The 20,209-nt window shown below is 35.6% G+C and overlaps 1 protein-coding gene across 7 annotated transcripts in view; it reads left to right on the plus strand.

Moving 5' to 3' along the window:
* The window catches only part of LAMA2 (laminin subunit alpha 2), a 334,884-nt gene that overhangs the window by 143,026 nt on the left and 171,649 nt on the right, over nt 1-20,209 (plus strand). The window lies entirely within an intron of this gene.

Below are 20,209 nucleotides of genomic sequence, written 5' to 3' on the forward strand. Positions count from 1 at the left end.
AGATGTTGTGGGGGTGTTTAATGCTTTTCAGGAAACTTGTGTGTGGGGAGCTCTCTGCCCTGGAACTCAGAAAATGCTGTTGTGAGTTTTGTGATAGTTCTAATGTGTGTATTTAAGTCTGTGTGTATGTAAGTGTGTATGTACACACATATTCACATCTCACAGGTTAATACCAAATCCAAAATACTTTCATGAAAATCTCATTTCTTTCTAGAGAGTAGAGTTGAAGACTGAATGAGTCTTAAATGCGAAGAAAGCTTAACAGCTTTCCATTTTCTGTAACCCTGATTATGCTAAAACTTATAAGAAATGCTAACACTGATGTATTTGAGCATGTTTTCCTCTGTAGTCTCTTCAGGCTAGTCAACCTCTTATTTATTTCTTTCTTCCTGTTGGCTGAAAATCAACATGACAGAAGGTAAGTGAGCACATTGAAACTAAATAACATCATTCCGAGGAATTGGGCATCCTGTTCATGGCCTATAAATTGTTAAAGAGAGTCAGGCTCACTTAGCTGGGCAAGAGGGAGTTTCTTCAATGATATTGCATGACTGGTGAACTTTCCCTGAAATGTGAACTGATACTTTTCCTTACAGAATTCCCTCTTGCTTCTAGTCAGTGAGCGAAATAATGGTAGGAATATGCACACATTATTTGAATGTGGAAGATATTTTTTCAGTGTAATTTGGAGGTCCTTTGTGGTTACTGTCAGATATCACTGTATGAATGAAGCAATTTGCCTTAATAACTGAACCATATAAATTTTTGATACTACAATAACAGTGAAAGCACTCAAATTACCACAGTACATCTTAACTGTCATGTTGCATCAAGTAAACTATAGTTGTAATGACATGCCTGGGCCAGATGATTTATTTTATGGAAAGGGAAATGGAAATAGAATATTGAGAGTCCTTATTTGTAAATTCAATAAAACATTTCTCTAAATAGCTGAAACTGAATAAAACCAAATAGCTGAATCTAGATAAAAACATCCTTTCTTGAGAATAACTGCTAGCTGTAGAATAATTGGTATTTCAAAGCATGCAAACTCTTTAAGAATTTTTGTCTCAAGAAACATAGAGAAAAATTTAAGAAATCTTTTATCGAGATATACACTTCTCTTGTAATTTGTGAATCTTGTTTCACAGAAAGCTGCTTCTCCTCTAATTGCTAAAATTATTGCTCTTAAATAATATTTCCCAAAATAAAATTGAACAAAGGGAGGTAGTAACGATTCTGCATTTCCTAGTTTTCAAATATAGTTCAAAAAACTTATATCAAATAATTCTTTTATTATGAAGTTGTCATGTCCTGTGTGTGCCTCCACAGTGTAGATTCACATATGTGTGCTGATTGTTTTACATCCATCTCCAGCTGCCTCTTTGGAAAGAAAAAAACAGTATAAATAGGATGCCCCTGTGCAGCCTTCAGCTTTTTCTTTTTCATCTCAATCTGTGTGATACTAGACTATGTGATACTGGTCTTTGTGTCTCGAAGGTGACATTCTAAATAACAAGAGGCTGTAGATGGCACAGGATTCTTCTTTATGTCAGAGTGGGACAAAAATATGGGCAAATTAATTTAACATTACCATGCACTTTAATCTCCTGAATATATGTGCTGCTACCAGAACTTACACTTTGTTTTATAAATTCAAGTAATTTTTTAAAAACCTGTATAATATGCATTTGAACTGAGAAATTGAACAATGTTTTTGATGCAGAATACATTCGGGAGTAATCTGGAGGAATTTAATTTCTAGAAATAAAATACCTAGTGAATAATTTGAGAGAACAGATTTAAAATGGTTACTCTTAAGGTTTTAGTAGGTATCATAAAGCAGTTTATATTCTTGCCTGCCTACCTTCTCATAGCCTACTGAACTAAGGATTGCAGCAATCATGAGGACTTGTGCTGTGTTAGACCTTCTAGAATCTGAAAAATTGCATTATTTTAGAAACTCTAATTACATTTTAGGTATTTGAAAACCACATTTTCTTTCAGTTAGCAGTTTCCTAAATTGTTTTGAGAATGGATCTATAGTTTCTTTTAAACATCTGTGCACGCTAAAATATTTTATTAATTTGTCTGAAAGTGTAATGAGTTATAGGATGATAACATTTGATCAGAGCACTGAAAAGAAAGTATGAAATAAATTAAAAATTAGATACCCAACTCAGCAGGATAATGTGAAACACTTGTTTCTTTAAAATCAGTGTGTAAGGGTTAGGTGTGTACCTAAGGTTACACTAAGGGTTAGGTATTTTGGAAGTCTAACATTATGTATACACTCTGCCTCTTTGATGCCTCATCAAAAAGCAATTTGATAATTTGTATGGTGAGTAGAAGCTCCTTATAATTAGACAAAAGTAAACATGATATTCAACATATCCAAACATATGACACCTATTCCCACCCCTCCATGACACAAACATGAGAGGTGGCTGAGGCCACTTGAAATTCCATGAAGGAACTTCCATCTTTGGGTACATGCTTTATTTTTTTTTCTGCAGCTGCATGTTTTATCTTCCTTTCTCTGCCAAAGGCGAGCTGTAATGTGAAGGTGGAGATTTACCTTGCCTTTTTCAGATGATTAGAGCACTGCCTTTGGTCAGCAGTTGCAGGTTAATTCAGTCCTTAGGTGGAGTTTGTCTTAGAATTCAAATCTGTGGACATTGTTAGGTCTCAACGAGCATCATGTAATACCTCCCCTCCCACTATTCCATCTGCATTTTGAGCAGACACTAATGCTGCCATTACTCAAACTGCAAACAGCACGATGGAAACTCTAAACCACTTTTTCTCCAGACCACTATATGCATACTGACAGACTTGCATTGAGACGTGTCTTGAATCCAACCCTGTTTTACAGGAATCATTTAACTTAGTTGTATAGCGTAATCCCATTCACTATAAGTAAGGTTAATGTAAGCTGATCCTTCATGAAGCCAGAGCATGTTGAGAATTAAAGCAAAAGATGTTTAAATGTTAAGCTTTGTGATCTCTTGGAAAAGTTCTTGCAGATCCTGTTTGTCAACTCCATAGACCTAAAGCAGCCATATGATAGATACTGTTCTTTCTCTGACTTCTCGTTAAAGCCAAGACAGCAGCTGAAAGTTTTATGTAGAGTCTGTGTATGCAGAACAGGAAAGGGACTTTTTGACCCTGTCCCTTTATTTATTTTCCTGTTATTTTATAATTAGCTATTTGCTAATAGCCTATTTGCTGACTTCACTAAGGCTTTGTTTCTTTGAGTCCAGAAATGAAGACACTGTAATAAGCCTGTAGTCAATTCATACAAATTTTAAAATTCTGTCAGCCTTTTAAAAGTACTTCACTTGTGGAAAACTAGATTGGGATAGAATGAGCAGTTTGTTTTGTGACATATTATCTATTACAGACTGCCTAGAATACCTCATAGGATTAAAAATTGAATTATAAAATAATCATAAACTAGGTCCTCATAGCTTTTATGTTTATTTCCTTCCATTTGTTTTCATTTCTCAGGCAATTGTGATACAAAAGGCAGAATAATGTAAGCAAATTGCAGTCTGTGGCTCCCAGGGGGGAAGGGATGGAGTTGAGACCCAAAACATAAAGAAGCGTAAATAATACAATAATCAGCTGGAACTGAAATGCTGGGATCAATTGTCCTGAATTATGAATACATCTAAGCCCAGAAAGCTTCATCTAGTATTGTAATGGTTTCAGATCTCAAGATTTTCTTGTTCACAGGACATGATGCAGTTAAAAAGACCCACAACTCCTTTACTTTTAGTGCCAGCCTCAAAAAGGAAAGCAATTTAATATAATACTTTTTGGTATAAATGGATGAAACACAAGTTAATTTGTAGTTGGAAGCTACTATTTTTACCATCAGTTGGTTTTGAAATTATTTGGCCAGATGAAAGTAATCTAGCCTAGAGAATTCCAACACTCATCTGTGTCAAATTCAGCCAACAGACTGATTTTTTTAAGCATGTGGATGTATTGCTTTTATTGTCAGGGAAGCAAAGTATTGCAGCATAGGTGGGCTGGTGGGATCTCCATTTGTGCACCTTTGTATGAAAACCCATTATTTCAGGTTGTATGGAGAGTTTAGGCCATCAGTAGAAGATTTTGTTCCCTAATGAATATGGGTTGTCCAAATTTAAGCAGGTCACCCTTTAGTGCATGAAGTATCTGCTCACTGTGTGATGGTAAGGCCAGGATTTCATGATGAATTTGCCTTTTTTATACCCTCTACACATAAAAGTGTCAGCACCAGATTTGAATGTGTAGCAAAGCACATCTCCAATCTTGCAACAGTAAATTGGGAACAGAGTAGGGAAAAATGTGATCCTGAAGTATAAGGCATAACACAACAAAACCAATTTTGTAGGGGCATTTAATGATTCTTAATATATTGTAAGTATGAGTAGGATGAAATAGTTGTGTTATATGCATGTTATCCATATCTATAAAAGAAACAGTAATAGGCATCAGCAGTATGTAGAATGCAAGAAATGTCCTTCAACACCCCATAATATTCAGAGTTGCTGCAAATTTCAGGTTTTTTTAAATAGTCAACAGCCAACTTGTGGCAGAAAATTAAAGTGATTCAGTGAAACCTAAATTAAAAATAAATTTTGTAAATACAGCTACTTCAGTATCTTTTGTCTTTCATATTGGAATGCATTCTTCTACGAAAAAGATGGTTTAGTTTATTGATGTTTTTTGTTTTACAATAAGTAACATTAAACTGATTTAAATAATGCTGTTTTATTTTTTATCACAATCTGGACTGACCTGACCGAAACCAAGTCACCATAGTAATCAGACTCAGTCAACAGTATGAAGTTGTCTTCAATTTATACAAATGTGCCATTTATTTTATTAGCACTTATTTCAATATAACTTCTAAAAATTAGGTAATAGGCAGAGTCAGATATGGAAAAGATGAGACAAACAGAGCAGACATCCAAGGGAAGAACAAAGCATTTTAAGGATTTGAACCACACCTGATGCTTTCTTTAAGTTTACTTAATTTGTATTTTATTATTTGGTTTAGATTCTTTATTTTTCTTGAATTATTCTTTAAGTTTGGCACCATGAAATGGACAGGGGTAGGTCTCTGCATTCTTTCACAGCTGTGGCTTGCCAAATTTGGCTTGATCCCCAGTAAAAAGTGCAACAGTGTTAGTAGCGTCGTACTTGGGGCTCAGCTACCCATGACTGTAAAGAACCACCAAGAGATAAGTAAATTTTGCACACTTTGTTCCTCGTTAATGCTTTTAATGATGCTTGGGTAGCCTGTTGGGACGGTTCAAGTACAGCCATTATTGTGATTACAAGGAAGCTAAGGATGCCCAGTAGACTGTTACAGCCTCTTCACGCCTTGGAAATGGGTTGAAACAGGGCTCAGACTCTGCCTAGCTGAGAGCACTGACTGCAGTATTTCATGTATTCCATGTTATATTTAATTTCTTAGTGCTAAAATCATCTTACACTACCCTAGATAAAAGAAAAAATTTACTGCTGGTGAAATTATTTAATAAATCTCAAGTGTCCTTTGTTTTACCTGCTTACCCGAGTCTGCCTTGAAGGCAAGAGTTTCAATCAATAGAGGCAGTTGAAAAATGGAGAAACAAGCAGAAAAGAAAGCAGTTTCACAAAAGAAGGGAAGTGAATGCTAGAGAGAGAACACTGAAGGGTGATAGGAAATAATGGAGAAGGAAGTAAATTGGGGGAATATGCTTTCCAGCTTGCCAAGTCTTACTCTCTGATTTCTTTGATCCCAAATACTAAAATAATGAAGGCTCTGAAGAAGCGGAAGAAAAAGAAAAAAAGGCTTTGACTTGGGAAGAATTTATATATCTGGAGTTTGTACTGCGGGCTTATCATCATGCAAAGTTATATGGTGATGATGATTCCCATGCTAGAGATAGCTAATTTGAATAGTGGTTACTTAACCACTGCAAAGGAAAACTGAAATTTATGAAAGGGAGGATACATAAGGATTTTGCTCTTATATTTCATTCCTCTTACATACATTCCTCTGCATGCTAAGTACTTCATCAGCAAATAAGTGTTTGCTTTGAAAACTATATTTAGAGTTCCTTGCTCATCACAGGGTACCTGTAAGTAAAGTGTTTAATCAAGTTTTACTCACTTAGATTAATCAGAGAGAATTTGTAGTCCAAACATCTAGTTCATATTGGGTTACACAGGACGTGATGAAGGAATTTATGCCCATCACCAAAAGGGTATACTTGAGAACTTCTGAAAAGTCATTCTCAAAATATTGAGAGCCATAAAGAGTTAGTTTTATGTTTAGTTTCCAGATTTCCCTTTATGAATAAATGAACTGCAATTTCTGTTTGATTTACCTGCCCCCCATAATTTACTTCAAATTTAAATGATTTACAAAATCTTGAAATAGAATGTAATTGAAATTGTTGAATTTATATAACGCATTAGTAACACTGCATGATGCCACTGAGCTTTAGTTTTGTAATTTTGTGGTGTTCCATTTTGCTCTCCATATCAAAAAGGCAGTATGCAGCAGGACAGAAATACCGAGAATTTCTGATGTTGCACAAGGGAAACAGCCTTTAGCACAAACCATTTGTTGTATTTTCAATCTGTGTTATATTGTTTTTGAAGTCTGACGTGCTTGGTAGCATCAGACAATCTCAAGATTGTCTTTACATGCAGCTTCTCTAAAAGATGGGTAAATTCTGTTGTTTTCATTTTACACATAGGAATTAGTCTTGCTATTCTGTGTCTGCCATTAGAAACTAAGTTTTGGTGCCTGAACTGGATTGACACACTGCCTTGTGTCATTGAGAAGTTTTAAAACCAAACAAGTGTAGCACCAGTGCCCAAATCCAAGCGCTAATCATCCGTATACTCATGCAAATAGGAAGTCTGTGTGTGTGGATTTATGGGACTCATATTTTATTGTATGGGTGTTATGGGAATTTTTAATCAATTCACAGATCTGGGAGACCTAATCCAACTAACTCGGTAAACAACACTTTACATCTATTGTCATTAACACAAAGGTTGTGTGTTTGTAAAACAAAATATTGGCAGGAGTTGTTGATTTTTAAAACACAGAGCAGTGTTACTAACAAGAGTACAGAAGATGTAAAGGTGGTATAAATGATCGAAAATCATACAAATTCAATTAAGACATCATTAGTGAAAGAAAACCCAAACTGATATTCAAAGTGTGCACAAAGTAATGCTTTTTAAATTTATTTTGTGTTAGTTTATGAGAAGCAGCTGTTATAAACAGCCAAGGAATTGAATAATGAAATGGTAACCAGAAATAAGAAGTAAGTAGCATAGTAGTGAACAGAAGCTTGAATTATTTACTTAGTTTTAACTTGTGTTTTCAGAGTCATCATCCTAAGCATATTAATACTGAGTATCATGCTTTGATCTAATACCTGAACAGAGTATGAAGCATCCTTTAAATCCGGTAGATCCTGTGTCTTGTGTACACTATCCCATGTCTCATCTACCCTGACTACTCTGAATGGACTCATACTGCTTTGTGAAATCTCTAGAAAGCAAAATGAGATCCATCACTTAACATTCCTAGTAAGTTTGCATATTGTAAGATGATCTGTAATAGAAGAGAATGATGGCAGAAGAGATTTTATTTTCCAGAAAGAGACCCTAGCTTTATACAATATATTTCTTTAGAAAGTGGGAATTTTAAATATTCAGTAAGTTTTTAGAAGTGTGGATTACCATAACTGTAAAATGAATTTTTATTTGTCTTCTTGCATCCAAGACACAAAAGGGCTAAGTCCTCAATATTTGGCATATGGAAGGGATAATCGTGTGCTAAAATCCTAAGCTGAACTGCAATGAATTATTAAACGAGTGGTTTGTTGGATGATGGAATATTACCTGCAAAGCAGCGCTGGTCTCCTAGAGGCACATCCAGAGCTAACTGAGATGAGCCAATTAGGCTGGCTGTCTCTTCAATGTGTTGTAACCTATCAATGGTAATAGCTTATTGTGATGATAAATGAACCCATCTCTCAAACTGAAGCTTGAGTACACACTTCAGCAGTTTCCCTGAATCATAGGGCCATTACCTATCAACTTCAGATTGACAGGAGTGGCAGCAGCAAGAGCAGATGGCATGCATGAGTAGAGACAGATGATTGTTTCACCCAAATGAATGGATTTGGACTTATTTTTGCCGAAGTTGTTTTGTGTTTTTGTGGGTTTTTTTTCATGAGCCTGCCTTAAGGTACCATATTTTGCTAGAATGTTTCTGACAAAACATGCAGTACCACCCCTGTCTCCTGAGATGGCTGGATGAATTTGTGATTGGTATCTACATACCTTTTCAGTTCACAGGCACTCTCTCTTGTGATACAGGTTAATCCTTTTTTTTTTTTTTCTGATTGCAGAGAGTAATGTATGTTTGGCCCTCTTAGCTCTGTCACTTTATTTTCCAGAGCTGACTTCCTCAGAAAAATGGTCAAGATAGAAGAACTGTAACATTATCAATATTTTTCATTATTTTATTACTAGTTTTTGAAGCTGTAAGTATCAAATATCATTAAACACTTGACACTTCTGGATCAATTCCTGGGCTAGTTTAATTCATTTTAGAGACAGGAAAATTTTTCACAGTGAAGGCAGTCATTTTTACAACTTTCTGTGTCAGTTTTCTTCTAGGCTTTCTTTGTTATGTTGAGGATTTCAAGTGTGTTTTATTAATTAAAAATACCAGTGCCAGAGATACATCCCTTCAGTTTAACATCTTAAAGGATTATTTTGGTTATGACTAAGTTTTTAAAATGAAATTGAAGAGAAATGGCTCTATATATTCCTGAACCACATCTCAGTTATCTGTAAGATCACTCTGGCATGCTCTGAAGGTGTGACCTGGAGGGAACAGTCCTTTAAACAAGAGATTTTAGGCTGTGCAATTAGCCAGTCAGTGCAGCAGTCCTCTCCATGGCCATGCATCTTTTCCTACCAGAATGTTTCCTGGCACGTGTCCTGGTGAGCTCTCACTGCAGCACATAATTGACCATGCAGTTACTGAGGCAAAACTTCACACAATTCTAAGTTTGCTTTGCCGTGAGTTAGGAAGCTTGTTTGCAGAAATATTAATGGATGTAAATACAGTGAATAGTAATCCGTAGTTTTCCATCAATATTGTATCTTCTGTGCTCCAGAAAAACCACAACACAGTATTTCATTTACTTTGAAGTTATTTGAAGCTTAGGTGATCAAAGTCTGTCATATTAGAGAAAAACTTTTTCTTCTTACATATTTTAAATTAAATGCAACAATACAGAGCTGTACACATATCTAGTAATTGCTAATGTTTGCCAAGTTAAAACAAAAAGCAATAAAAAAAAACAGATGGAAAAGTTAAAAAAGTGAAATGAAAAGGAAATAATAAATCAGTATTCTGTTCTTATTAGGTATGGAAAGATTTCCTAGCTTAATAAACCTAAGCAGTCCAAAGTAATAAAACTGGTGCACCGAAGCCACATTTTTTAACTTAGAAAGTAGATCTGTAACAACAGATGCCTTTAAAGATAATCAAATAAATAGATGCATTGTTTGGTCAGCTGTGTCTTATTACTTAAATGTGTGAGCTAATTCTATTTAGTCTGCTGTGATGAAAAGTTCTTTTTGAGAAAGAACTTTCTACAGTTTTTTTGCCAAGTTCCAGCTTCAGTGCTATGAGGCCCTGTGAATTTTTCCTCTCTTTCATAGGTGATGTATTAGCTCAGTTAGGTAGATGCACAAAATCCAGTTTTTTCACTGTTCTGTGTCTTTTGTTTTGTATCAAATAGGTGATAATGCCTATACATTTTAATAAAAACATCACTTTATACATGCATCTCATCTATTGAACAAAAATATGAATGCGTAACACAAAGGATGAAAGAGAATAAAAACTGCCACATGAGATTAAAAATTGCAGAAAATTAAATAGAGGAATGATCAGGGCAATTTTTTTCAAAAAGCTCTCAAGCTTTTATGTTAGAGCTAGCTGGCAATGGTTCATTAAAAAACTTCTTTGGGTTTTTTCACTAAACATTCTCAAATTTTATATTAGAAACATCACAGAGAGATATTTTGTTTCTGAATCTGGAAAGTGTGATTCTCTTTGGTGTTAATGGAGTTGGCTGAGTAACTGAAGTGTGCCTTTGAGGGAAATGTCACTGCAATTTTCTTTGTTTCTGAAAAGACACTTGCAGTAGTGGAAAAATCCTAACATTTGGTAACAAATTGGAGTTGTTTATCCTGGAGAAAAAGCTCAAGGGACCTTACTACACTCTGTAACTACCTCAAAGGAGAATATAAACAGGTGGCCATGGGTCTTTTCTCTCAGGTAACACATGACAGGACAAGAGGAAAGAGCATCAAGTTGTGCCAGAGGAGGTGTAGATTAGATATTTGGAAATATTTCTTCACTGAAAGAGTGGTCTAGCATTGGAACAAACTGCCCAGGGAAGCAGTGGAATCACCATCCATGGAAATGTTTAAAAATGTGTAGATAGGGTGATTAGAGACATGGTTTATTGGTGGATCTGGCAGCATTACATTAATAAATGATATCAATCAAGAGGGCTTTTCGAATCTTAATGGTTCCAGGATAACTCAGAATCTCTTATCCTACCATAAGTATGATCAAATAGATGATTCTGTCAGTAAATGACCACACTCATTACCAGGCCTTCCCAGAGCTGCATGAAACAAAACATGATTTTGCTTGCAATAGTCAAGGAAAATAAATGATAGCTGAAAAGATTTAGGATAGGCAAAAGAGCTCTCCAAATCTCAGAGTCACTCTTGACTGTCCCTGCACTGTCTCAGCTGTCTCAATTTTGAATCAAATAGAAGTGCATTCACCATTCAGGGGTGGCCTCATCAATCTCTGAAACCTGTTTGAAAGTGTATGACACAACAAAGTTCTTAATTCAATTTACTGAGTTACGAATCTAATGTTTTCCTGAAAGTTACAGGCAAAATTGAAATTACATAGGAAAAAAGCTTCCCAACTTTCAATGCGAGTTTTTGTGGTGGAAAAGTTATGAGGTTCTTTATTTAAAATAATGAAAGCAGCAGCTTTTCACCTAATTTATATGTATTTATAAATATTATTACTGACTACAGTGAGCTTTCAGTCTACCATTTATATACTTGTCTGTCTATGAGAGCATTATTCTAGGCAAATATGAATAACTTAGATTGAGCTATTTTTCCTGTAAATCATTATTTAGATTCTTTGTCTACTTTGTTTCTCAGTACTGTGAAGGTTTTTTTTATATAGTTGTTTCTGAGAAGTAACATAATTTTGAGCAATTATCTGTAGACGTATTGTACAGAGAAGTAACTTTACTCTGATCCCACTTTATGTTCCAAAATGTAATGCACCTTTGACTTCCTCTTGAGATTTTTACATGATAGCTCTCTCAGGCTGTCTTTTGGTATTTTGTATGGCTAAATGCTGCATTTAGAAAATGGTTGTTCTATAGATCTATTAAATGTTTCATGACAAGCAGCTAAAGTAAGTCTTATAGTAGATACATAAAAAAGTATTCCTTTGTTTTCTTCAAAAGATTCCTGCTGTTTTTAACCAAGAAAATCTAATTTAAATTCTTATGTAGCTTTCCTGTATGTATTTTGCATGTTTTATTTTTGATTTCCATTTAAAATTTGCTAATTTACATCCATTTATGCATTAAAGATATTTAGAACATGTTGTGATATTCTGCGCTGCCACACAGCAGAAGACAGTATTTTTCAAATACAGAAATTTGGGCCAGTTTGAATAAATTGAATTGAAGATGACAGATTATTTCCTTAGTAACATTATGAAATTTTTCTTATGTTTGGAGAGAAAGCCTTAGTCTAAAGAGATTTTGATCTGACCTATTGAAGTCCTTCTGACATTTCTTAATATGAGTTTAGTTTCATATTCAAATATGAAAATCTTCAGAGAGCTGAAAACCCACTCTCTCATTCACTTTTTAGAAACCTGAGATTGTTCTGCAATGCTCAGAACAGCAGCAGAAATAACTGCTAAGTGGCTACAGTCAACCGTGTCTTTGAAAATTATGTCCCAGGGTTTCTTCCCTGTTAACAGCATGCTGCTTTCTAACATGGGAAAGCCCAGTTTTCATAAATATTAGGAAACGTATGCTATTGCTGCAGCATTTCATAAAGCACTGAAAACACTGGGTATTTACTGAAATGTCTTCACCTTGCTTGAAGAATGTGGTGAATTTCAGCTTACAATTCAGGATGTATTTTGCTCTAGGCAGGTAGTGACTACCACTTTAAAATAAGTGGATGTTAATTAATGCTCAAATGCAACAGATATTATATTGGATATTGTGGACAAAAATTCACCTTATTAATGAAAAGATCCATCATAATGAGTGTATTGCTGTCTTGCTGAATTATGATGGAGCTCTTACGGAAGGATAAATGACGTCCATTTTAAAACCTAATGGGTATCATTATGGTCACTGTTAAAACAATGAATACCAAATGAATGAGTAATAGGAGGGACACTAAAGCTAAATTTTATTCATTAATTCATCGGTAAAAATGTGTAATCAGTACCACAGATTTATGTGCACATCCTAGTTAACTGCGCACATGCTTTGGGCAGTCTGGGACCCTCAGGAAAATTTGACCAGACTGGCAAAAGCATTCTTAACCACTTCACTAGAAATACATATATATGGTTTATGTAAAATACTGCAAGTAGGGGAAAAAAAAAGTCTGAATACTGCCCAAAAGATCATAAATAGTTTCTTTTCTTCTGTGTACCAAGAATCTGAAAGAGAAATCCCAGCAGAATGGCAATAACAATTAAGCAAACATTTTTTAATTGGTGCGCTTTATTATCCTGACTGTGTGAACAGAAATGGGAATACTCAGTGACTTGAGCTACTCTGATGAGTACATCTGCTTGGGATACCATGCAGCATCCCATCAGGAGCCAGCCCATAAAACCACCCCATCAGGCAGGTAGCTCTTGCTACGAGTACATGCCATGTTCACTGATCTCAAACTTCCCAAGGTTCTTACAGTTGGCCATAGGGCAGCTTTGGAATTGTAAGCTCTATGAGGGCTTTTACTAGCTTCTCTTTATTAATTAATAAGTTAACTTATTTATTTTTTCCTTGTTAGTTTTTGTGTCAGCTCACCACAGGGAAATTCAAATTGCTGCAAGCTTTAGAGACAATTATGTTGTTAAGAAGTGGTCTAAAAATATCACGTGAGCCCACTGAGTTCTTTGTTCTTAGGGAGGGAAGAAAGGAAAAGGTGGAATACAGAAGGGGATTCTAACTAGGAAGAGTGTAAATCCATGCTTACATGTGATCTAATTCTCATGTGGCCAACTAGCAAGGAAATGAAAAGTAGTTTTAAGTACGTGTAATTTTTGTGGGCAATTTTTTGTATCTTAAGAATGCTAAGGCAAAAATTCTCCCATTGGATCTCAATCAGTATTGGGCATACTTACACACAGTTGTTATTTTCTTACAGATCTTTGATCTGGATCTGTATTAGGTATTCTGTGAATCAGTACAAAGTATTCTGCAGTGACTCTGAGGAACTTTCACCTGCAATAATGAAAGAAGTGGAAGCACAATCTGTAATAAACCATTAAACTGCAAACAGGATTCACTCTGCAGATCTCAAGAAGAGTTTGTCCTGAGAGAGATCACAGATTCAGGTTTAGAGCAAGGTCTGCCAAGTAGGATTTTTATTCCCTCAGAGAAACAGAGAGATACATGTTAATACATACCTTACAAATGGACAACATATTGTTATCAAACTTCTAATTTATGTGATTGCATCACACACTCCATTTTTGTACTGGAGTATATCAAAAGCAGTGAGCCTTGGAAAGTGATCTGAGCCAGTACTAAAATAGCTAAATAGGGTTGAAGAAGGGGAAGCAATAAATCAGATCAAGTAGAATCATAGGAGGATACAGAAAAAAGAATTAGTGTAACTACTTTTCAAGGCATATTCTGGTTTCTCTTGAGTGCACCCATGCAAGAAAAATAGTGGTACAAAAAACGCCTTTCCCAGCTGATGCTGTCTCAGTTTTATTGCAGGAATGAAGTCAATACTTCATTCAATATGGTAGAAAATTATATGTGATCATGCCCTCATCCTTTTTAGTCACCAGCTCCTCAGCTGTGGTAGAGCTGGTAACTAATACTGACCATATTCCTTTAAAAATGCACCAATTAATGGTATTTTGCATACTATCAACATAAGTTATGAGGCAGAGAAGATGTACTTCATTTTCTAATGTCTTGTCCTAAAGTTTAAACATTTTTCTCTGGGCCATCAGAATGACAGTGCGTGTCCTCAAAGTGGAATTGTGATTTTTGTTCTAAACTGCATACTGGTTCAGTAGCAGGTCTGCATTGGTGTTGTCTTGTGTATTCCTGTAGACATCACAAGTTGCAGATGGCCAGTTTTTGATCGCTGAACACACTTCCACTGAGCAACTGTTGGTGCTTCTTGTAATGTGATCCAGTATATAAATGTCTAACAATTAATATAATTTTTAAATGTTGTTAATTGTATCTTTTTTCACATGTCTGTTAAGTTGCTGATTAAGCCTTTTAGGTATTAAAACACCGTGAACTTGAAAATGAACCCATTCATAGCAGAAATTACTGCTAGAGCACTTTGACTAGAAATAAAGTCTTTACAAAAAAGCTTAAAGGGTATTGTGGAGTTTCAGAAAAAAAAAAAAAAAAGGTATGATTTTGTGAGGCAAGTAAGCAAATAATTGCAAAAATACATGACACAGGTACCACAGCAAGTAGCTCACTTCAGAGATCCTCCTTCTTCCCAAGGGTGCACTGCATTAGATTAGAGCTGTAAAAACAATCTGATCTGAGAAGTTCTCATGCTGTAGGGACTCAGGATTAGGTCCTGCTCCAGCAGTCAATTCACTTAATAACTTCTCATGTCTGAAGTTACATTATCCACTTTTCCGTCTTTTATGGGGTCTAGCTAAGCTAGATCAATATCCTGAGGAAATGTGGCTTTCTATTTTAGGATGACATTTTCATACTTGGCAGGATATTATCTTCATCAACATGTGTACAATATGGTACTAATTTATGTCCGTTTCTTAGTTTGGTGAAAGTCTTGCACAGTGTATTACAACTATTACTTCAGACAATTTTAAATGCTCTTAAATGATAATATACTTCCTCGTTTTCCTGTAAAATGATATTCTATTGAGTCAAGAGCTTTAACTATACTGAAATGAGGGCCTAAGCACTTAATAATTTTCATGAACTCCTCATTCCAGTAGGCTGAAACTGAGGTAATAAAATGGTGTTTGGGCCAAAACTCAACTACAAAATTTTTTATTCACCCATAGGATGGCACTTGGATTGAATGAGTTTTAGATACACAGATGACTAAAAAAGAAAACAAAAGTCTGTGAAGTAGTTTTTGAGCTATGCTGTCAGTTATTGTTCACATGGGTACTTTAAAGACCTGTCTGTTTTCTTAATCTAGGAATTGCTCTGTTCTCTAGTTTTGAGGCCACTGGTATTGCCATATTATTGAAACACCATGCTGTTGAATTAAGAGAAACTATTAAAGAGTACTCAAGTAGTGTGCAGTTTTGGATGCCACAATATAAGGAGGATATAAATCTACTAGAAAGCGTCTAGAAGAGAGCAATGAAGGTGGTGAAGGGCTTTGAGGGGAAGAGAGATGAAGAGCAGCTGAGGTCACTCAGTTTGGTCAGTCTGGAGAAGAGGAGACTGAGCAAAGTCCTCATTGCAGTCTACATACATCTAGGTGAGTGTGCAAAGACTTCGAACCACGCTAATTGTTTGGCAGGATGAGAGTCACTAGAGAAAGCTGTTGTAAACAATTTAAGCAGTTGTGATTTTCTGGCTCGCCACGCACTTTATGAAATCAACTTCCTAAATGGAAAATGCGGAAATCTTGCCAAGTAGTTAGGTCTGGTGTGTTAAGTTCACAAGGCAATTTTGATGACTCCCTGTGTAGCCAGAGGAGAGGCAAGTTCCCACAGAGGACAATTCATAGCATTAACTTATGCTCTGCCTAAATTTAGGGATACCCTCTGCTTCTGCACTGACAGTGGAGGAACTCTGGGAATATCATCCCTAAAGTGAAATAAGGTATATAACATTAGATACATAGATAGGTATACAACATTAGGGGCTAGGGTGCCTGCAGCTCCCAGTTTAACCTGAAAATATTCAGCTTAGAAAAATGTGTTAAAATGCTGACAAAAGCTTGATAAAAGGGACCAAATCCTGCCCCATTCATGAGAAGTACTTTAGGCTGTAATTTATGTTGGAAATCTCTTTAACAGTTGGTGCTGGACAGTTTACTGTGCGGTTAAACTTTTTTTAATTTTACAATACAAAGGAAGCTTAAACACAGGAAATCTCATTGTCCCTCTGGTATTAGATTTATGATAGAGGCCTGTACAGACAAGTTAGATATCCTGTGCAATAACTCCCAGATCTCCAGTCAGGGAGACAGCTCACAAAAATAATAGCTTGTAATTTTTCTCAATTACAAATGAAACTGAGATACAGTGTCCTGTGTGTAACATAACTATAAGGAAACTACAGTCAATATAATTTGTAAATAAGGGTTTACACATGACAGAAATGTTTATGTGTAAGTAATTAAAATGCTTGATGTGGCAGGTTATAAAACTTCAGCTTTCCAAACTATAATCTTTAAGTCAAAACACATAATTTATATACATTGTTAGAATCAGCTCATGATTGCAAAGGTCACTGCTCCATGCAGTCATAGCTGCACATTGTTCCAGTGGATAATATAATTACTATTAAGAAGTATATGTATATTTTAGCTTTCTGCATAAGATGAAGTAATTGGAAGCCTCTCAGCAGCACATGACCAGTCAGTTATTTGTAGATCCTCAGCAGACCAAAGCAGTGTTTATTAAATAATTGCCTTAGCTCTGCTGCTACCAGCAGGGTGTTTTAAATGTTCTGAGACAACTGTTAATAATCTAGGTCAGGTATTAATTACTGAATTCCCAGCCTCTCTAGTTCAGACTGCTTCCAGTCCTTGCACCCTGCATATAAAAAAAAATCAGTGCAATAATTCACTAACTTTTGTACAATTTTGGACTAACTTGGTGCTGGTACATCGATTGAATAAATCTGATGAAAGCATTTGTGTAATAGACAAAAGTGATATAGAGAGTCAGAATATCCAAATAAGGAGATAATTAAGTGAGTTGAGAAGTAGTTTTAATTGAATGGAAACACATGAGAAGAACCCTGAGTAAAAACAAGGTCATCCTGTGCCTAGGTAGATTTCCAGGAAAGCAGTTACTTAACTTCTGTGGGATTTAATTTAAATTAAATGTGCTGAAAGCTGCATAAATATTTGTGCCACCCAAAGGAGTGTGGTTGTGATAGCAGTTCGTGTCCTGATGCATAGTCAATGCTTTCATATCCTCCTTTGAACTTTAGCATAAACTCTGCAGTGTCCTGGGGGCCTGCCCTTACCAAGCAGAAACTCCTCTTTTCTCATAAAACAGCAAATGAAAAGGCACTGTGGAGATACCTGTGATTTTCCGTAAGAAGCCAACTAGCAGTCAGTTGTAGACCCACTTAAATTACCTAGCTCAAATATTTATTCTTCACCTTGATGTTCTCACAGTTGCTTCTTCCCTACTGCAGCTAGATTTTTAATCTGAAAAAGGGTAGTCGTAATTAGCACTGCAAATAATTCATGTGCATTCATTTTAAGCGTGAGAAGATATAACCATGAATGGAGAGCAGGGATTCTGGCAATATGGAAATCATTCTCAAGTGTGTCTGGGTGGGTAATCCGTCTTTCATAAAAAGTTTCCCATTAAAAAGTCTGGGAGAAGAGTAGTGGGAATTTATTGGAATCAACTCATGATAAAAACTTATTTTGGTCTAGTTAAAATGGAAAACTGAAGGATTTCATTACAGATCAGAGGTTTAATTTGACCTGGAGCAGATATTTTTGTCTGGCAGGTATTTATTAAAATAAAGAGAATTAACAGTGCGTCTGTAGATGATTAGTAAATTCTGTTTTGAAAGTTTAGACTCTGAAATACTTTTTAGAATAAACTGTCGGGCAAACTTCTTCTTCAGATTTTCTGAATAGTTCCAGAACAAATAAAAAAGCATTTCAAAAGTGAAATGGCTTCATTATTAAAAGGTAAGAAGACTCCTCAGCTCAATTTAACTCTTATTTTAAGTAGTTTTGTGGTATCAGTGTGCCATTCTTTATGTGTTCATTTTTCTTCCTTCTTTTCAGGAATAATTGAAGCCATAGGGAATATTTTTTGAAAGCCTCTTCTATTCATCTAGTTATATTGGCATCTTTTTCCTCTTTTTTTTTTGCATTCTCACGAACTGAAGTTAGAAGCTCTTTGCTATTGCAGAGGATGCTAAACTCTTCAAGGTCAGAATCGTAAAAATAGAACCCTTTTTCTAGGTCTTGCATACTCACAGTTGGACTCCTTTCTTTCCAGATAAGGCTAAGCTAAATAAAATACATGGGTATCAATTAAATTTCATCTAAAGTTTTGGTTGGATTTAGGGATTGAAAACAAGATTATCTCCAGAGGTTCCTCCCAAACTCAACCATTTTATGATTCTGTATTAGTTACAAACCCACAAGCAGTTAAGTACTAGTAATTACTTTAAAATTATAGAAATAAAATTTCTTTGCAACTTACTTTATATCACAGAGATACAGTTGACTATTTGGAAATCACTGTAATGTAAACTATTGTGTTACGCTTTTGTTTTTTAATCTCAGACATTCCTGTTACTCTCTGGTGAAGTACAGTGCTGTGACCTTTCCCAGAGATTAAGGATCATACTAGAAATCTTAAATGCCTTTAATGAGTGCCTGTGTTCACAGTAGTTAAATGAGACTAGATAGACCCACAGAGTCTAAAACACAGTGAGAAACATTATCTACCATATCTGGCATGTGGACTTAATGTAAGTCTAGTTTTTCTTTAAAGACTTGTGGCTTGACACACTGCAAGTTAGGAGTTCTTTAAGTTGCAGAACCATTCATTTACTGTTCATTTTAATCAATTCAACCAGTATCTAAATAAACTGAGCTTAATGTAGCTTGTTAGATGTAATGTATTAATATGAGTAAACTATTTTAAGAATTTGAATTAGCTGCAAGTTAAAGTCTTTGAAAAGCTTTTTGTGGTGCATTATATTTTGACCTTTTCTAATTATATTTTTTGTGGTACATCTGTGAAGTGCTAGCCAACCTTAGACACCATAGCATCAATTCAGATTATTGAAATCTAGCTCCCCGTATTGACTTCAATGAGACTTTAGATATCTTGGAGTTTAAATGGATTGTATTCCTTGCCTTCAGGTATTCATAAAAATACTGGATGTTTTCCACAAGCTATAACTAAAAATATCACTGAGTTTCTAGTAGCCATTTCTTGATGTTTGCACACTTCGCATAATAATCTCAACTACTCCAGAATGAAAATTAGGTGGTGTGGTGGGTTAACTGTGGTTAAGGGCCAAACTCCCAACAAGGTGTTCAATCTCTCCCTCTTCTCAGTAGGGCAGGAGGAGAAAATAGGATAAGGAAACTCATGCATAGAGGTTAAGAAAAGGAGATTGCTTACCAATCACTGCCATTGGCAAAATAGACTCATCTTGGAGAAAATTAATTTAATTTATTGCCTAGTAAAATAGTGAGAAATAAGGAAAAAAAAACATTTAAAATACTTTTCCTTTCCTAGGCTCAACTTTAGTCCTTCACTTCTGACTCCTCTATCACTATCTGAGTGCATGAGAGAAAGTAGAGGGTGTGGTCACATAACAGTGCCACTCTGCCACTCCTCTCTCACACTTTTCCTCTGCTCTGGCATGTTCTTCAGGAAGAATTCTGTCTAGTTTGGGCTCTGCACAGGCTGCAGTTCCTGTCAGGAGAACCTGTTCAGCATAGGTTTTTCATTGGCTGCAGGAATATTTGCTGTGCCATGAAGCACCTCCTCCTTTTCTGATCTAAGTGTTCTCTCTGATGTTTCTCATTGTTTTTGTTCCCTCCTTCTCTGCTCATTCCAATTTTTTTCCCCTTTCTTCCATGTTTCTGCAGAAGCATCACCAGCTTGGTTGATGTGTTGATGGGC

This window comes from Pyrgilauda ruficollis, unplaced genomic scaffold (genome assembly GCF_017590135.1).
Source record: "Pyrgilauda ruficollis isolate IOZ18807 unplaced genomic scaffold, ASM1759013v1 scaffold24, whole genome shotgun sequence".
NCBI classification, from domain to species: Eukaryota; Metazoa; Chordata; class Aves; order Passeriformes; family Passeridae; genus Pyrgilauda; species Pyrgilauda ruficollis.